A 16,900-nucleotide genomic window follows, 5' to 3' on the forward strand; every position below is an offset into this window, starting at 1 on the left:
GTAAGAGATACAAATAAACTTACATTACAAAAATTCTGTATTTTCTTATGCTGAACAAAATCTTGGAACATTTTGAAATTCTACAAAATTACCAGGAAAAGTACTTTTTAAAAGCAATTTTCAGGGGTATATCAAAGAAATCTCCACAAATATAATTTAAAATCGACAGATAGACACAAAGTCTCTTCAGCGAAGTTAATACTTAAGATATTCTCAACAACTTTGCCAAAGAAAGTTTTTTTTTATTTTCATAAATGACCAAACAAAAACTTGCTGCTCAGCTTTAGAGGGATTAATCACCCAACTAATACTTTTTAAATGTAAAAAAATATAAATAAACTTTGCTGAAGACACTATAGCTAAAAAATGTTTTTCGTGGTTCAAAGAATTTCTTTCACCTTTTTGCCACTTTGGAAACACTGTGCACTGATGGATCCTCCTGTAAATTGAAAATGTCCAAAACTATCGATTTTCAACCGCCAACAACCTGCCCTTCAATATAAAAAGTTCGCGAAAAGTTGAAAAAAATTCTATTTTGACGCACCGACGGTACATTGAAAATGCCCAAAACTATTGATTTTCACTTACCAATAACTTCTTCAATATAATAAACTTTCCCCAAAAGTTGAAAAAATCCATTTTGACACATCGTCGAACCCCCTGTGTATTGAAAATGTCCAAAACTATTGATTGTCAACTGCCAATAACTTTCCTTTCAATATAAAACTCTCCCGAAAAGTTGACAAAAAATTCCATTTTGACACATCGTCGGACCCTCCTGTGCATAGAAAATTCCAAACAATTGATTTTCAACTGCCAACATGTCCTCCAATAGTTATTTATTTCAAAACAATTGAAAGTTAACCGCATCAACTTTAACTCCAATAAACGGGAAAGTAACGCAAAATGTATCGCGATAACCACCGATGAATTATCGACGATGACGATAAATCCGACGATAAATTATTGTTAACGGAGTTTCCGATGACATTGACGGGTGGTTAACGTTATCGACGATGACGATTAATTATCGATTAACAACCCTGGTTCCACACAAATTGAAAAGTATTTACTAGTAATACCTAAACGATTAAGGCTGTTGTTAATTCAAATTCACCTAAAATTCATTTATCACATTTGATACATGCATTTTCACTTTTACCTTTTCTCAATAAAAAAATTGAATTGCTCTGAAAATCAACCGAGGCTTGAAGGATCGAGTTTCATATACAATTGGATTCAGTTCATCGAGTACGGCAAATGTCTGTGTGTATGAGGACAAAAATGTCACCTCATCGTTTCGGAATTAACTCAACCGATTTTCACAAACTTAGTCTCAAATGAAAGACATAAAGTTCCCATTAGCTGCCATCGAATGTTTAATGGATGCGACTGCCGATTACAGGGTTACGAGTACGATTACGTAGAAAGTCCAGATTTCATCGGATACTACTGCGAATGTAAAAAGGTGAGGGGGATTTAGGGGCCATACACTAATTACGTAAGGGCATATGAGGGGAGGGGGAGTTTCAAAATATCTTACAAATTCTTATCTGAGGGGGAGGGAGGGTTTGTTCTTTCTTACGTAATATCATAAAAAGTATGAAAATGAAATCAATAAGAAAAATATTCTTTAAACAATAATTATGTATTATTTGTGCCATGAACATTTTTTATATCAAACAAAATTAGCATATATTGTACATCATGGCCAAGGAAGGGTGGACCTGGAATTAAAGTGTTTTGCAACAGCAGGATATGATTGTTAAATTAATTATGTAATTTTGTTTATTGTTGCCATCGTGAGGAGCGTCTTAATTGTCGATGGTGTTAGAGCAGTTACATCAATTTCTTGACGCTTGGTGGCATATTGTTCTGTTCGGGAACTGGGGTCACAGTATGCCTTACAAGTTAAGAAGTGCTGACACTCTTCGTGTTGATGGTCCAATATCCATCTATTCATACTTTTTGTTCAAACCGCAAGGTATTCGGAAAATGTTGTCATGCGATTGTGACAGATCTTGTGGGCCGAATATTTCCAGAGTGTGAACTGTATTTTACTTCAAGAAAATTCGAAGATGTCGGAGCTATGCGTACGATAATCGTCACAGTTGGAGCTCATAATAAATTCATGCCATAACAGGTTATAAATTCTTTTGAGCTCTGCATCACAAGAAAATAGATTCAAAGGAAGTGGAATATAGCGAAGCAGATTATATGGACCAGATTGGATTTGATAAATATCACCCAATAGTTGTTCTACTAGGATGCAAATAAAATTACTACAGATGAATGCAGTTAAATTTTGTCATGAATTTTCTTGAAATAGTATCGTTTTCGCTATCTTATTTAATGAATTAACAATATGATTTTTTAATTACGAAAATCATGATAAGATCTTATGCAAGGGGGAGGGGGAGTTCGTCAAAATCTTACGAATTCTTATCTGGGGGGGGAGGGTGAGGTTGGAATGTTCTAAAAATACCTTACGTAATTAGTGTACGGTCCCTTACCGCAGTTTGCAAATCGTTTGCTTCAAACGCAGCTCACTCGGGCTCGAGTCCCAACCCCGCTCATAGGGTGAGAGATTAACCCGAAAAAAGAGGCGAATGGCGCTAAAGTTTATACCTCTTTAATCTGAAACAAGACAAACAAATGTAGAAATGTATGTTTTGAAAATGTGATGCCAATTGTTGGGATTTGTATTTCTAGGTCACTAACGGCCATGTAAAGTCTCTTAGGCCACCATCGATGTTTCTGGAAGCCCCAATGGAAGTATTCACATTCAAATTAACAGTCACATCGGTTTCTGGGAGATGGGTATACCGATGCGACCAAACTTAGTTTCAAATGAAAGATCTCCGTTAACTGCTATTACATTTCATCTCGATCTGTCTTCCGCATCCGGAGCTACGGATTGTCAAGTGCGCTTGCTTAGAAAATTTCGATTTAAACCGATACCGCGATTAATTAAAAAATAAATAAATCTTAAATCTTAAGAACAGTCTCATATAGCTTGCCAAGTCTATGTCACTGACGGTCAACCGAGGTTTCGTTGGCCACATTGACTGCCATATAGAGTTGCGAAAGCCCCAGTTTAACGTGCAATATTTTAAGATTTACAAAGGCTGGACTAATTTGCATAAACTTGGTCTCAAATGAAGGTATATTAGCCCTATAAACTTTCGTATGGATCGGTCTTACGTTTCCGGCAATATATACTGAATTATTCTGTCACATATGAAATTCCTATATAAACCGGAGCTGAGTTTTTTCAAAAGGGTGGTACAGGAAATTTCCGAAATGCAGTTTGCATTTTGATGCAAAATGTATTTTAATGCTTGAAACTTCGGGATGATTTTAACCCACGTTTTCTCGGAAAAAAACGCTTTTAATCCACCTAACAGTGTGATGAGACATTTCTTATAACTCTTATCACTCTCTTCGGATATTATATCGTTTGAGAACATTTAGAGCTTGATGCTTCGTGATGTTTTTGATAACACATACTACATGGGATAGTGGCAGGACTCAGAAAATCGCTCAAATCAGCATAGGACAACATCAGTGCTAGAAATATCAAACCAAAGCAATGGGAAAGCGAAAAAATGGCCCATAAAATAGACATACAAACGAATTATTGCTAATGCTCTGTTAATAAAATATCTAAATTCCTCAATCAATGCCTTGTGGTGGGAAAACTGAATTTTCCTAAAGGGGTTATATATTATACTGAGCCAAAAAAATCGATTTTTTTTATTGTTTTGAAGTTTATATTTTACTCAAATTTCCAACGCGACTGAGAACTAAGAAATTTAATGAAATCGCAGCTTCTGATATCACGCTATCTCTGAAGTGCATGCGTGCATAGTTCCAAATTTTACTTCGACATCGACTTTTTCTAAAGGTGACTTCCTTGATTTGGTCACTATTTATTAAAAAATCGCGGTTAAATAAAAAATAAAACTATTAAAAAATTTCAAATAGTTTATAATTTTCACAAACTTATTAGGTAAAATTGCTTTTGTAATATTGTGTAGGAAAAAAGCTGAAAATTTCAGTATTTTCTTTATCTGCAACATATAAACCCTTAAGTATACCAATTAATTGGTATACGAATTGGAATAGGTTCGCCAAATTTTGGAAGAAGGTTATAAAATAACCCCTTGAAAACTACCTAAAAATTGTTGTAATTCGATGCAATAAAAAAATCCCCAAAAATGAAATGTACCTATTAATGTGAAACACAGTGAATAATACATACAATAAAGACCCATTTTCATCAGTCTCGTGGTGCATTTTAGGCTGACAAAATAGGGACATTGACTAAATCGGGCAATTTTTTTTCTTTATAATAAACTGAAACTGTTAAAATATTCTTCCCGTCCCTTGATGTGGTCTGATAACTATTTCTGATTATGATGAACTTTTTATTTTTGCATATTTCCATCTTCATGATAAGGAAACATGCTCAAGAAAGGATTTACTCGAATTCAGTCTTGTTCGTCTGCTAGAGCCCATCAAACATGTGTTCATATTTGGCTGATAAAATCGGGGTTTCAATTTATTATAATAGATATTCAGCATTCGAAGAAGTTTCTTGTAAACGAGCGTAGAACGACTTTGTTTCTACTTACTTGAAGTCAGCGGCGTAGCCAGAAATTCGGTTTGGTGAGGGTTTGGTGAAAATCGATCTTACTGTCCAAACGGCATAATTCCGAAACCATAATTTTAAAATTAAGCAGAATTATTTTTCAGAAAATAGTAACAGAGTCCGTGTCTTTAGCGAATTTGTTGAGTCTTTATTGTAGTCATGAATGTTAACCTGAGAAAATTCACCATAAATACTTCTTGGACGATATACCGTCAGAATTATTTTATCAAATGAAGCGCTGTTTAACGTATGTAAAACTCATCGAAAATACTAAACCTCCGAGATTGGCGGTTTCAGAATGATGCTATCCTTAAATTACCGTTTTTGAGCATTTGACCTATACATATAATTGGCCATACAACAAAAATGAAATGCTCATCAAAATCGATCAGGACCTGCTAGAGTCGCATGGAAATCGTCATTTTTCATAAATTTCTCTCTACATTCGGAAAGTGTTATCCTCGTTATTAATCATATTACGTTTTCGTCTCAACTCGACGCATTCCCAAAATAAAAACCTGTTTTAATCCACCTAGTGGTGAAATTGTGCTTGTCCCACTTGTCCAGACTACGATTCCATGGCTGGTTATGTTCAATACAATGGTGGAAATGAATAGTACATGTTCAGTACGATTTGCACATACATACAATGGATCAACAGCCACGATCTTGAGATACTATGTGATACTGAAACATCGCTTGAAACTAGCGGCGGATCATGGAGAAAGATCCGAGAGGTCCGGGTCCTGCCGAAAATTTTCAACTTGTTAAGAAATTTTAAACTATTTTTAATTTTAAAGTAGCAACCCCTCACTGCATACTCCCTCCGGGCCGGTATGATTGTCGATTTTTAGAGTGATTGCATAACCTTTCTATATGAGAAATGCAAAAATGTGCAAAAGTCCAAAAAAGTCAATTTTTGTCAAACACTATTTTTTTCGAGTTTACATCAAATCTCAATGTTTCATGCATTTTAAAGTCATTTGGCATCAAAAATACAAATTTGATTTTGCAAATGTTTCATTTCAGTTTATATGGGAATTTGTGTGATTGCACTCTTCAACTCGTAACTCTGGAACCGAAAGTCCAATCAATAAAAAAAAATCAATTGCAGCCGATGGGAAGGTTGTACCTTTCATTTGAGACTAACTTTGTGCAAATCGGTCCAGCCATCTCTGAGAAACCGAGGTCACATTTTTTCCACATACACATATACACACATATACATATACCACATACATACACACAGACATTTTCCGATCTCGACGAACTCAGTCGATTGGCATATAACACTTGGCCCTCCGGGTCGGGATTAGATTGACGAATTTTAGAGTGTATGAGAAAGGCAAAAACATTTTTAGCAAATGTTGAAAGTTATGCATTTTTTGGTGAGCAGTTCTATGTTTCATAGACATTAAATCAATTTTAACTTCGCTTCCTATTAAATAAAGACCTTTTTTACAGTACATCTCTACAAAAGCGAGCTCAATTTGAAAAGAAATCTGAGGATTATGATTGATTACAGAACTCTGGAATTTTCTATTGGAATGTTTTCAGGCAGGAATTTGATATTGATGCTATTAGACAACTGTGAAATCAAGACCAATAGATCAGTTACATATCAGGACCCCATTCCAACAATTTATCAAAAGTCCTCATGATGTTTAAAACAACAGGTTATCAATATACGGACCAGATGATCGTTATTGTAATATTGAATTAAATCAGTCTGCATCAATAAATTTTCAACTTCAATCCATTATTTTTTTTGGTTGTAGTGGGGGGGAGGGGGGTTGTATGGTGTTAAACCCCAAAACCTTCTCTTGGCTACGCCGTTGCTTGGAATTATTTATTTCGCTTTTCATGTTCCGATATGTTTCAGATCGATCCGATGGTTATAAGTTAGAAAAATTGCAGTCAGAAGGTTCGTACAAATGAACATTTTTGCACTGATAAGTTATCAAGTTCCTTCCAGACAACTTGAAGGTGTTCGGTGATTATTTCTAGCGGTTGTAGATAGAAAAATGAAATACAAAATTTGTTTTATCGTAATAATGTTTGGCTTATTTCAATGGATTATTACTATATTGAACAATAAATAGGCGACAAAAGTTAATCCACAAACAACAAGCCATAACTTTTAAGGTATTCAAAATAGATATTTGAAGTCTTCAGTAAAGTTATTCGCAAAAGTAAGAGCTACAAATTTGCTGAAGGCATCATTTCGATATAATCACTTCCAAGAAAATTTATGAAAATATCTCACTCATAGGGAGATTAATCAGCAAAAGCGCTATACCAAAAGAAAGGGCATATTGCCTCCATTAAATTCTCCGAAGATACTATTGACCTAAAATAAGCCGTTTTGGCGTTAATAATAGATTACATGTTTTTGGTCATATTTCTGGCAATGGGAAATGATAAAAATCTTTCGTCCGCATTTAATGTTAAATATCTCTTTTTATAATAGTCCGATTTCAACAATCTATAGCTTGTTCGAAAGGTATTCGGTAAAGCTGTCTAAAAACATATAAATTGTTAATCTATATTGTCAATTTCGGCAGATAATTCAAAAAAACTGCAAAAAACGCCATTTTTACGCATTCAAACATTCATATCTTGGAAACTAAACATCAGAATCAAAAACAAATTAATAGCGTTCATACTGTTTTTTAGTTCTTTCATTTAAAATTGGTTTGGATAAGATCGGTTCAGCCATTGCTGAGAAACACGAATGAGAATTTGTCCGTTACATACACACACACACAGACACACACACACACACACACACACACACACACACACACACACACACACACACACACACACACACACACACACACACACACAGACATTGTCCCAAATCGTCGAGCTGAGTCGATTGGTATATAAGACTCGGCCCTCCGGGCCTCGGAAAAAATCTTGAAAGTTTGAGCGAATTCTATACATTTCTTTTATAAGAAATGTAAAACATTACATTCCTCCTTCTTCCAATACTTAGGATGAACATATTGGCTGTGATAGATAATATATTTTTGGTTTGGTTGAATTGATTTTTAAATACTGTTTTTATTTAATTCATTCATTGCATTTATTTGATTAAAAAGAAAATAAAAGTATAAAAATCGCAATCGCAATCGTTAATCTTCGCACATTTTAGTGGCTATTAATGGTAACAAATCTTGATTCAGCTTTAGAACCAATGTATCCTCCAAGGAGCCACTCGAGAGTCCCATTCTATTATTGCTAAGAATGAGTTTAAGCGCACTGAACGCTCGTTCCACGCTGACTTGTGTTGAAGGGGCTAGCAAAATAACCATTGCAACCGTATATAAGGGAGAAGTGAACCTTTGGCATTCCCAGAACTTGAGCAAATCAAATTGGCTTTGCGTACTGTTTGGTTCTTGAATAATAGTAACTTTCTCACGCATTTCTAGTTTCTTCAATTCTATTAGCAAATTGTTTGAGCTTGACGCTGAAACACCAAAGTATTCTTCTTCGAAAAATTGCGATAACGTTTCCTCAATAAAACTATTCGAAGTACTCTGGGTTCCAGCGGAGGCTGCTTCAGCCTGCGGTTGCTCGACTTTTCTCCCTTGAAGCTTGGAAATTTTTTCATCTAGACGCAGAATGAAATCCTGGAAACAATAAAAATAATTATTACTTGCACTTTAAAAATGAGAAAAACAACCAGGAGCCGATTTTAGAATGCATATTGTTATATTTATGGGATCATGTACTAATTTGAACAACCAGCTCGAAATTTTAATACCTAAACAACAGAAAGAAGGTTAAGTGAGCTAAATCGGGAGAAAAATATCTACTCGTAAGTCCCGCCCCAAATTGTACTATTTCATTAAAATCGATCAAAGTAGTCCCCTACATTCTGACCCTCTCACTGTCAAATTTTTTCCTCGCAGAAGTATTTTGGATATCATCGAGATCGGACTGCAAAACGGTGTGGTCCTAATTCCCTGAGGTTGCAACGGTTTGCGGTTTGGTGTAGATCATATCTCTTCCGTACGATGATCTTTGGGTTTAGCGAGCTATGAATTTTGCTTCTGACTGAATAATTCCTGGAGTTCAAGTCTTCGGAGTATCGAGCTCATAGTAAACGATTGGAGTAACGACATTAAGTGTAGGTATTTCATGCAATTAATTATCGTACTAGTGTTTGTTCCTTCATTTCACAAATATCAAAACACGAGGAATCTTTGCCTGTGTACTCCGCTTGATGAATCAGTCGCTGTAAGATGTTGACTCTGTTTGCAGCGAGTTCATTAGACCGCTGATAGAGCACTGAAGTCAAATGCGCAAAATTCCTCAATGCTGATGTCTATCCCGTTGTCCGTAGCAGCCATCTGGGGATCACCATGAAGAGCGAAATAGCCAAGTTTCTATCATTTACTTTCCATGTCCTTTGAATTTCTCATATCAAAATAATCCGGGCAATGGCTGACATACACCGAAGGTTTCAGCTTGCTGCTCACCTATTTTGCCTATATTACTTCCAAATGAAGATTCGTCATAACGTCCATATCGTTTTGATGCTCAAGCTTGATCCTTAACAATTGAAACCATTTATCACGACGCACATTTCGTTTCGGTTTTTTTAATGCACCACTTGTTTCGGATCTTATAATGCAATGAACAGTCTACTCCATCGCATTCGTATTTTCGGATATTATGACCAATGAACTATGTCATAATGATGCAGGAAGTCATAACGTCTCAAAGCGGTGTACAATAAGCTCAGAAATGTGTAATACACTCAGAAATCATTAGTATGTCAGAACGTCTGAAAGTGGCATTACATCAAAATGTTCGCGAATGTTTTATGTTGATGATACAGTTTGATTCGCTATGGATATGCAGGTGGGGAAGCTTTACGAATCGTGACAGGATACCCAAAATTTGGAAAACTTTCTTAAAGTATGTTACATGTTTGTATAATTATTCTATTGCGGTACATAATTTTCTTATAGTTATCATTTTTGGGTTAGAAAGCCAATTGTTTAAGTACATAGCACCAGTTATGAAGCCAATCATATCTAACCAATTATTAATCTATTTACCAGACTAAACGCACTGAATCCACTATTAATCAATATTTGAAATACAAAAAGACCAAGTCTCATGGGCCTTCGAAAAATTTATAACGCTGCAATCAATTCTGAATATGCTCGTCTACATTATAAACTAAAATGTCGGTTTAATAAAATAAAATACTTATGGCATCTTACCTGAACTAATTCCTTGTCCCCACAGCACTAAGTCTTTTCGAACCTGCAAAATTAAACCGTGGATCAAGATACAAGCACGATTTAAATTGAAGAGTTTCGGTAAGTTTGTTTGCTCTCTTCATTAACATTGTTGACAATTCAATTGCCATTTTATTTGCAGTCATTGCCTTCAATTGTACGAAGCAAGTAAGCCAGTGCGCGTAAAATTCTGATAACGGCACATGATGTTTTTGCAAGTGTAATGTTAAAATAAACGCAGGCTCAAATGCCTCACAAAAAGTTTCTAGAAACTTCCAATATGGCGAAAAATCTATAAAGAAGACGAGTAATTACTATGTGTTAAAAAATGTTTTTAAATTAATATTGCTGTTGATTATTTGTTATTGAATTTACATTTGTCCTTTGATGTTTTTATCCAAATCATGCGATTGATTTTCATCTGAATGATTAAGCGCATACTATCCTATTGACATCCCTATCTCTTATGTATATGGACAGATAGGGATGTAAGTAGGTTTGACAATTGACATCATTAAAGCGTCGCGTTGACAACGTCAAAGTGAGATTACATTACTGAAATTACATTCAATTTATGTGGGTACCCTAGAAGTCAGTTATTGTTTTAGCTGACCTGATGTGGACATATATTGAAAACTAGAGACCTTTTTGCTTTTTTATTTGCATTGGGTGGCAGCATACTCACCTATTTCACCACCTACTGTTCCATCTAGTTTTATTTGATAGTGGCGGTAAGTGTGCTCCATTTTCCTTGAATGATTTTAAATATTTTCGATTTCTTAGTTTCATGACGATTTTCTGAATTTTAATAATGTTCCTTTCGTGCGGTTTAATAACGTCCCAGCATGCTAATTGAGCGGTGTGGGCTGCGCATCTCGAGCTGTTCAGAATTTGTTCCATAGCTGAACCAACCGTATCATTTTCGTCATCAATAGGTACATGTTTCATTCCAAGCTCGTTATCATCACTATCATCTATCGTTTCTATATCAATGGCTGTGTATTCATCGGCGGAATCATCTTCGTTCGCTAGATCGGTACTACTATCTTTCATGAGTGTAATAGCGTCTTTGTCATCAAAGATTGCTTCGAGTGGTACAATATAATCATCTGCTGCAAGTGCACGTCTGATCAGTTGAACAGTTGCAACTAAATTCATTGCGTTATCATGTCCAAAGGAATAAACTTGATGGAATGTTATTTCATATTTAGCCAACTCCTCTTCAATTGCTGCTTTTAAATTTTCCTTAGTTTGGTTTTCATCCATTTCTCGAGCCGCTGTATAAAATGAATGATAATAAACTTACATAAATTTGTTAAATTTGCTTACCTAAATTGCGTATAACAAAATTTTTATTGTAATAATATTGTGCATTAATTCCCAAAATGCAGCGATGTCCTCGTGATGCACTATCAACCTTAATGCTTTTCATCGATCCTTTCACCTCCTCCGCTATGATCTGACGGGCAATCTCAGCTGCTCGATGCACGAACGCTGGTAAGCTTTTTCGGTTCATGGTTAATCCTGTCGCTTTCCACAAAGGCTCAACGAGTGTTCTGAACCCTTCCATTTCTGGGTATCTGAAGGGTAGAGAATTTACAGTAGCCAGTTGTAGCGTCCCTAGAATCACCGCTTCCTTGTTGGTATCAACTACAAGTCTTTTAGTCTCCTTTGCTTTCTTTTTGCGTGGCTCGGAGCACGAAGTTGCTAGTTCCAGCTGCTTTGCATCGTGTTGGTGCTTAGCCTGTACGTGTCGAGCGATGTTTCCAGAATGGAACTGTTTTTGCCTATACGTACATCCTGTCACTGTACAGCGATACGAGTCCGGCTCCTTTGCCACTAAGGACTGGAGTTTGTTCGCTCGCTTCATTTTCTAAAAAATAGGTAACACATAATGATATATATTTTGATTCCAACGCACAGTCGTTGCACAAACTTACTGACAAATTGAGCTGTAAAAGTATCATTTTTAAGATTAGCGTTAAATGAGAGCAACATCCGATGAAAATAACATAACCAAGCTTACATGACAAGATATGTTTACAAACCGGAAGATATATTTCCATTAAAAATGTCGTCGTCTCCGTTCCTTTCATGCTGGCTTCATTGGTAGTTGCTCTCAGCCAATCTTAAACAATTTATGCGGTTTAACTTACAATGAACGATTCAACTTATGTCTACTTCCTACTAAATGCTTACACAGGATCGGTTTCGTCCAAATAATAATGTAAATCACAACTAATAGTCACAACTATGGCCAAGAAGAACTGTTTCTTTGTTTTTGTAGGTAGTTATGTCAAGGAACTCACGATGTTGCTCTAAACTCATCGCACACTGAGACGATGAGAATGAGTTGGAAAGTGCGATAGCTTGTATATGAGCGATGTTATACTTTTGCTTTTGACAGCTCTATGAGTGAATGTTTTCCAGTGCATACAGAGCTGAGGAACATCGTAATCATCAAAATATGAGGCGTGCGGTGATTTTTTGAGAAATCTCTTTTGGATTGACTGCGCTGAGTATCTAAGAGAGCATCACTCTTTAGATTCCATCAGTAATCAAGAGGTGAGCTGATTGATTGGTGAAAACGAGTCTCAGTATAGAGTTTTTGCCACCCTTGCTGGTGGGTAGCTGAGTTGTCGCACGTTACGTGCAAGTTTGCTTCCATTGACGCACGTTACCCGTTAGCGTTTGCCTGCGCATATTGCATACCCGCTAGGCGTTATTTCTACATCAAAAGCATGGCTTGTAACAACTGCTCGAAAGTGGTTAATGATTCTGATCGAATCACATGTCGTGGATACTGCGGTAATTCATTTCACATGATATGCTTCAAGATGGATTATGATGTTCGTGACACCCTGGGAACCCACCCACGGAATCTATTCTGGATGTGCAACGGCTGTGCTGACTTATTCTCAAATGATAATTTCCGTAGAATGGCTTCGCGTTGTTGCGACATAGTGCCTGACGACAATTCTCTGAAATCTATAAAGAATGACATCGCCGTTTTGAAAGATGTCGTCAAAGCTCTCTCGGTTAAAGTTGACTCAAAACCGCTATCCCCAACTATAACGCCTTGGAAACGAATTGCTGAATATAATCCAGTTTCAAACACACCCAAGCGCAAACGCGAAGATGATTCGCTCAAAACAAAAATTCATAATATTCGTGGATCCAAAGCTGCGTTTGAAACAATAAAAACAATTTCACCACCTGAGGAGCTGTTATGGGTTTACTTGTCAGCATTCGATCCCAGCACGACGGATGATGAAGTTTCTACCCTTGTGAAAGATTGTCTGGGGGAGAATCTGCAATCGTGAATAGTTCGTCTAGTTCCTAAGGACAAGGATCTCTCATCTCTGAGCTTCATTACTTTCAGAGTTGGCGTTAGCAAATCATACAGGGATAAGGCTCTGTCCAAAGACTCTTGGCCGGAGAACATCTACTTCCGTGAATCTGTGACCAATTCAAAAATCCAACGACCTATCATCAGGATTGCGGCGGAGAAGAATCCATCTGGTGATGGACAGTAGCGCCAAGCTATTCTGGATAAACTCGTCTGTCCAACTTCTTGTACCCCGGCGAGCAATCTCGGTCTACCTGACGAATCGGCGACTTCTTCTGTGTCAGGTAAAGCCAAGAAGGGTATATGTCCTTCCGAAGCAATACAAGATGCTGCACGCCCTCAATGTAAATTTCACTTACAGTCTGCTGATGAACACAACTCTACCGCCGCTGTGAATCTTCAATGTCAAAAACAAAATTTTGATCCTATCGTAACGAGCACGTCTCTTCATAGCACATTCGGCTCTACAACGATCACAGAAGGACTAAGCACTCTATGCTATGCTGGTATGACTCATCGCACCCTGGGACGCACTGCAGCTAGCACTATGGAAGCCCTTGATCCCCCTGCCACAGTCGAGCCATTGCAGCCAGCGTACACCAGTCGTCCCGGTCCTGTGTGCAGGAGTGGTGAAGGGGTCTTCCAAATCGATACCAACGGCAATCAATCGCGGCATTCAAACCTACACATAAATTATCAGAATGCCGGCAGGAATCGACGATAATTTGATAGCAAGTTCGGATGAATGCTTCGACATAATCGCCCTCACAGAGACGTGGCTTAGCGATAGCACTCTGTCAGTGCAAGCATTTGGTGCCAACTACGATTTTTTCCGTACTGATCGCAGCTCACGCAACAGTCTCAAGGCTACCGGCGGCGGGGTACTTGTGGCTATCCATCGTCGATTGAAAGCGCAACTGATTGACAATACTTTGGGGGTCTGTGTCGAGCAGGTGTGGGTGCGAATCAAACTGGCTGGCTACGCACTTTTTCTTTGCGTGGTTTATCTCCCACCGGACCGCACTTGCGACTCGACATTGATTGATTCACATACTGAGTCACTGGAACGGATTTCCGCTCAAGCAAGCCCGGTTGATGAGATTCTGATTGTTGGCGATTTCAATTTCTCCGCATTAAAATGGCGCTCTGCTTCTAACGGATTTATGTTCGCTGATCCTGAACTGTCATCTTTTTATAATGGTATCACCAGTTTGCTTGACTGCTACAGTCTAAATCTGCTGCGCCAAACGAATAATGTGGTGAACGAGAACAACAGAATCCTTGATCTCTGTTTTTCGAGCAAATCTGACTACGCGCCAAATGTTGCCGCAGCACCATTCCCCCTGGTAAAAACTGTTAGACACCACCCTCCCCTGCATATAGTGCTTGAAGCGATTCGAGTGAAGCATGACTGCAATGCTTCTGACACCGTCAGCTATAATTTTAGAAAAGCCGACTATAATAGGATTATTGGCTTCCTGTCGAATATCGACTGGACTGAAATTCTCGACAATGATGATGTCAACGTTGCAGTCCAGACCTTCTCCAATGTTATGAGCTATGCTATCGATCGCTTTGTACCCAAAAGAAGTAGCATTCAATCTAAGCACCCAGCGTGGCACACTGCCGAACTGAGACGGTTAAAAGCGACTAAAAGAGCCGCTCTGAAGAAGTACTCCAAGTTTGGGGTCTACGTGCTGCGACAACACTACGTTCATGTTAACCAAGTCTATAAAAAGACATTGAAGCGTTGCCATGCCGATTACATGCGAAACGTGCAACGTAAGTTGAAGTCCGAACCTAAAACATTCTGGAAGCATGTAAACGAGCAAAGAAAGGAATCCGGGTTGCCTTCAACGATGAGCTATGGAGGACGTATGAGCTCTAGTTTACAGGAGATTTGTCAACTATTCTCTGAAAAGTTCGCGAGTGTTTTCTCCAACGAGAATCTGGCACCGACCCAGGTTTCACGTGCGGCTCTTAATGTACCTCAATCATACCAGTCTTTGAACTCTATCAATATCGACAATAATATGGTACAACTGGCGATTGGCAAAATGAAGGCTTCAACTTCGGCAGGCCCAGATGGTATACCAACTATTATTATAAAAAAATGCTCCGCCAGTCTAATTGAACCTCTTTGTCATCTGTTTCAATTGTCGCTAACAACCGGAGTATTTCCCGAACTCTGGAAATCCTCCTTCATGTTTCCAGTTCACAAAAAAGGTGATAAGAAAGTAGTTGACAACTACCGTGGTATTACAACGCTAAACGCAGTTCCTAAGCTGTTTGAAGGGGCTGTGTTGGAACCCATCTCCAGCCACTGCAAACAGTATATCTCCGAGACTCAGCATGGATTTATGCCGAAACGTTCAACATCTACGAATCTTCTGTCGTTCACAACATATGTTACAGATGCCATGTCGGACGGACTTCAAACTGACGCTATCTACACGGACCTTTCAGCTGCCTTTGACAAGATTAATCACGCTATTGCAGTGGCAAAGTTGGATAGACTTGGCTTTGGTACTAATATTCTCCGTTGGATGCAATCGTATCTCAGTGATCGTCGTCTAGCAGTCAAGATAGGAGATTGTGTATCCGAAGAGTTCTTTGCTTCATCTGGTATTCCACAAGGCAGCCATCTCGGTCCATTGATTTTTCTTCTGTATTTCAACGACGTCAACTTTTGTCTAGAAGGACCACGGTTGTCTTTCGCCGACGACCTCAAATTATACCATAGAATCCGGAATACTGATGATGCAGCTTTTCTTCAACGCCAACTGGTAACCTTTGCGGAATGGTGCGAGTTCAACCGAATGACCCTAAACCCCAAGAAATGTACGGTCATTACGTTCTCGAGGAAAAAAACGCCAATTCGATTCGATTACTGTCTAGTTGAATCCACGATTGACGGAGCGAATTGTGTCAAAGATCTCGGAGTTTTCTCGATGAACAACTGACGTTTAAACAGCATATCAGCTTTATTGTCGCAAAGGCATCACGCTGTTTGGGGTTCATAATGAGAATATCTAAGCATTTTTCAGATATTTACTGCTTGAAATCTCTCTACTGCTCACTCGTTCGATCAACTCTGGAATATTGTTCAGTTGTGTGGAACCCTCATTATCTTAACGGTGTCCATCGAATTGAGACAGTACAGCGCAGATTTGTTCGGTTTGCCCTTCGTCAATTGCCTTGGAGTAACCCTCACCAGCTGCCAAGTTACGAAAGCCGGGGTTTGCTTATTGGACTCGATTCATTGCAAGTGTGGCGGGATCTATTCCGTGCTATGACGATTTCGGATATTTTGCAAGATCGAATTGACTGCCCCGAGCTTCTCAGTGCGATAAATATGAACGTTCGCCCCCGCGCTCTTCGCAATAATTTATTCCTCCGATTACCTCTTCGCCGGACTAACTATGGAGTAAACGGTGCCATCATTGGTTTGCAGCGGTTCTTCAACAGTGTCATCCGAGTTCGATCTTCACATTCCACGTAGCAGATTACAATTTGACTTTTTAAATAGATTAAGGAATTATCATTAGGACCACACTGTGTCTGTTGATATCAATTATAAATAAATAAATTCGATACATATGCTTGACTTTCAGAAGGCCCTGACCGGATCGGCTA

At 38.2% G+C, this 16,900-nt stretch overlaps 1 protein-coding gene and 1 long non-coding RNA gene across 6 annotated transcripts in view; both read left to right on the top strand.

The window, feature by feature from the left end:
* The window catches only part of LOC131683228 (3-phosphoinositide-dependent protein kinase 1), a 615,616-nt gene that overhangs the window by 212,153 nt on the left and 386,563 nt on the right, over window positions 1–16,900 (top strand). The gene's annotated exons all lie outside the window — the stretch shown is intronic.
* On the top strand, window positions 7,789–10,224 carry LOC131683229 (uncharacterized). The gene is made up of 3 exons (XR_009304440.1): window positions 7,789–8,792; window positions 9,923–9,996; window positions 10,058–10,224. It is a non-coding gene; the product is annotated as an uncharacterized LOC131683229 (long non-coding RNA).

The sequence above is a fragment of the Topomyia yanbarensis genome, chromosome 2 (assembly GCF_030247195.1).
Source record: "Topomyia yanbarensis strain Yona2022 chromosome 2, ASM3024719v1, whole genome shotgun sequence".
NCBI classification, from domain to species: Eukaryota; Metazoa; Arthropoda; class Insecta; order Diptera; family Culicidae; genus Topomyia; species Topomyia yanbarensis.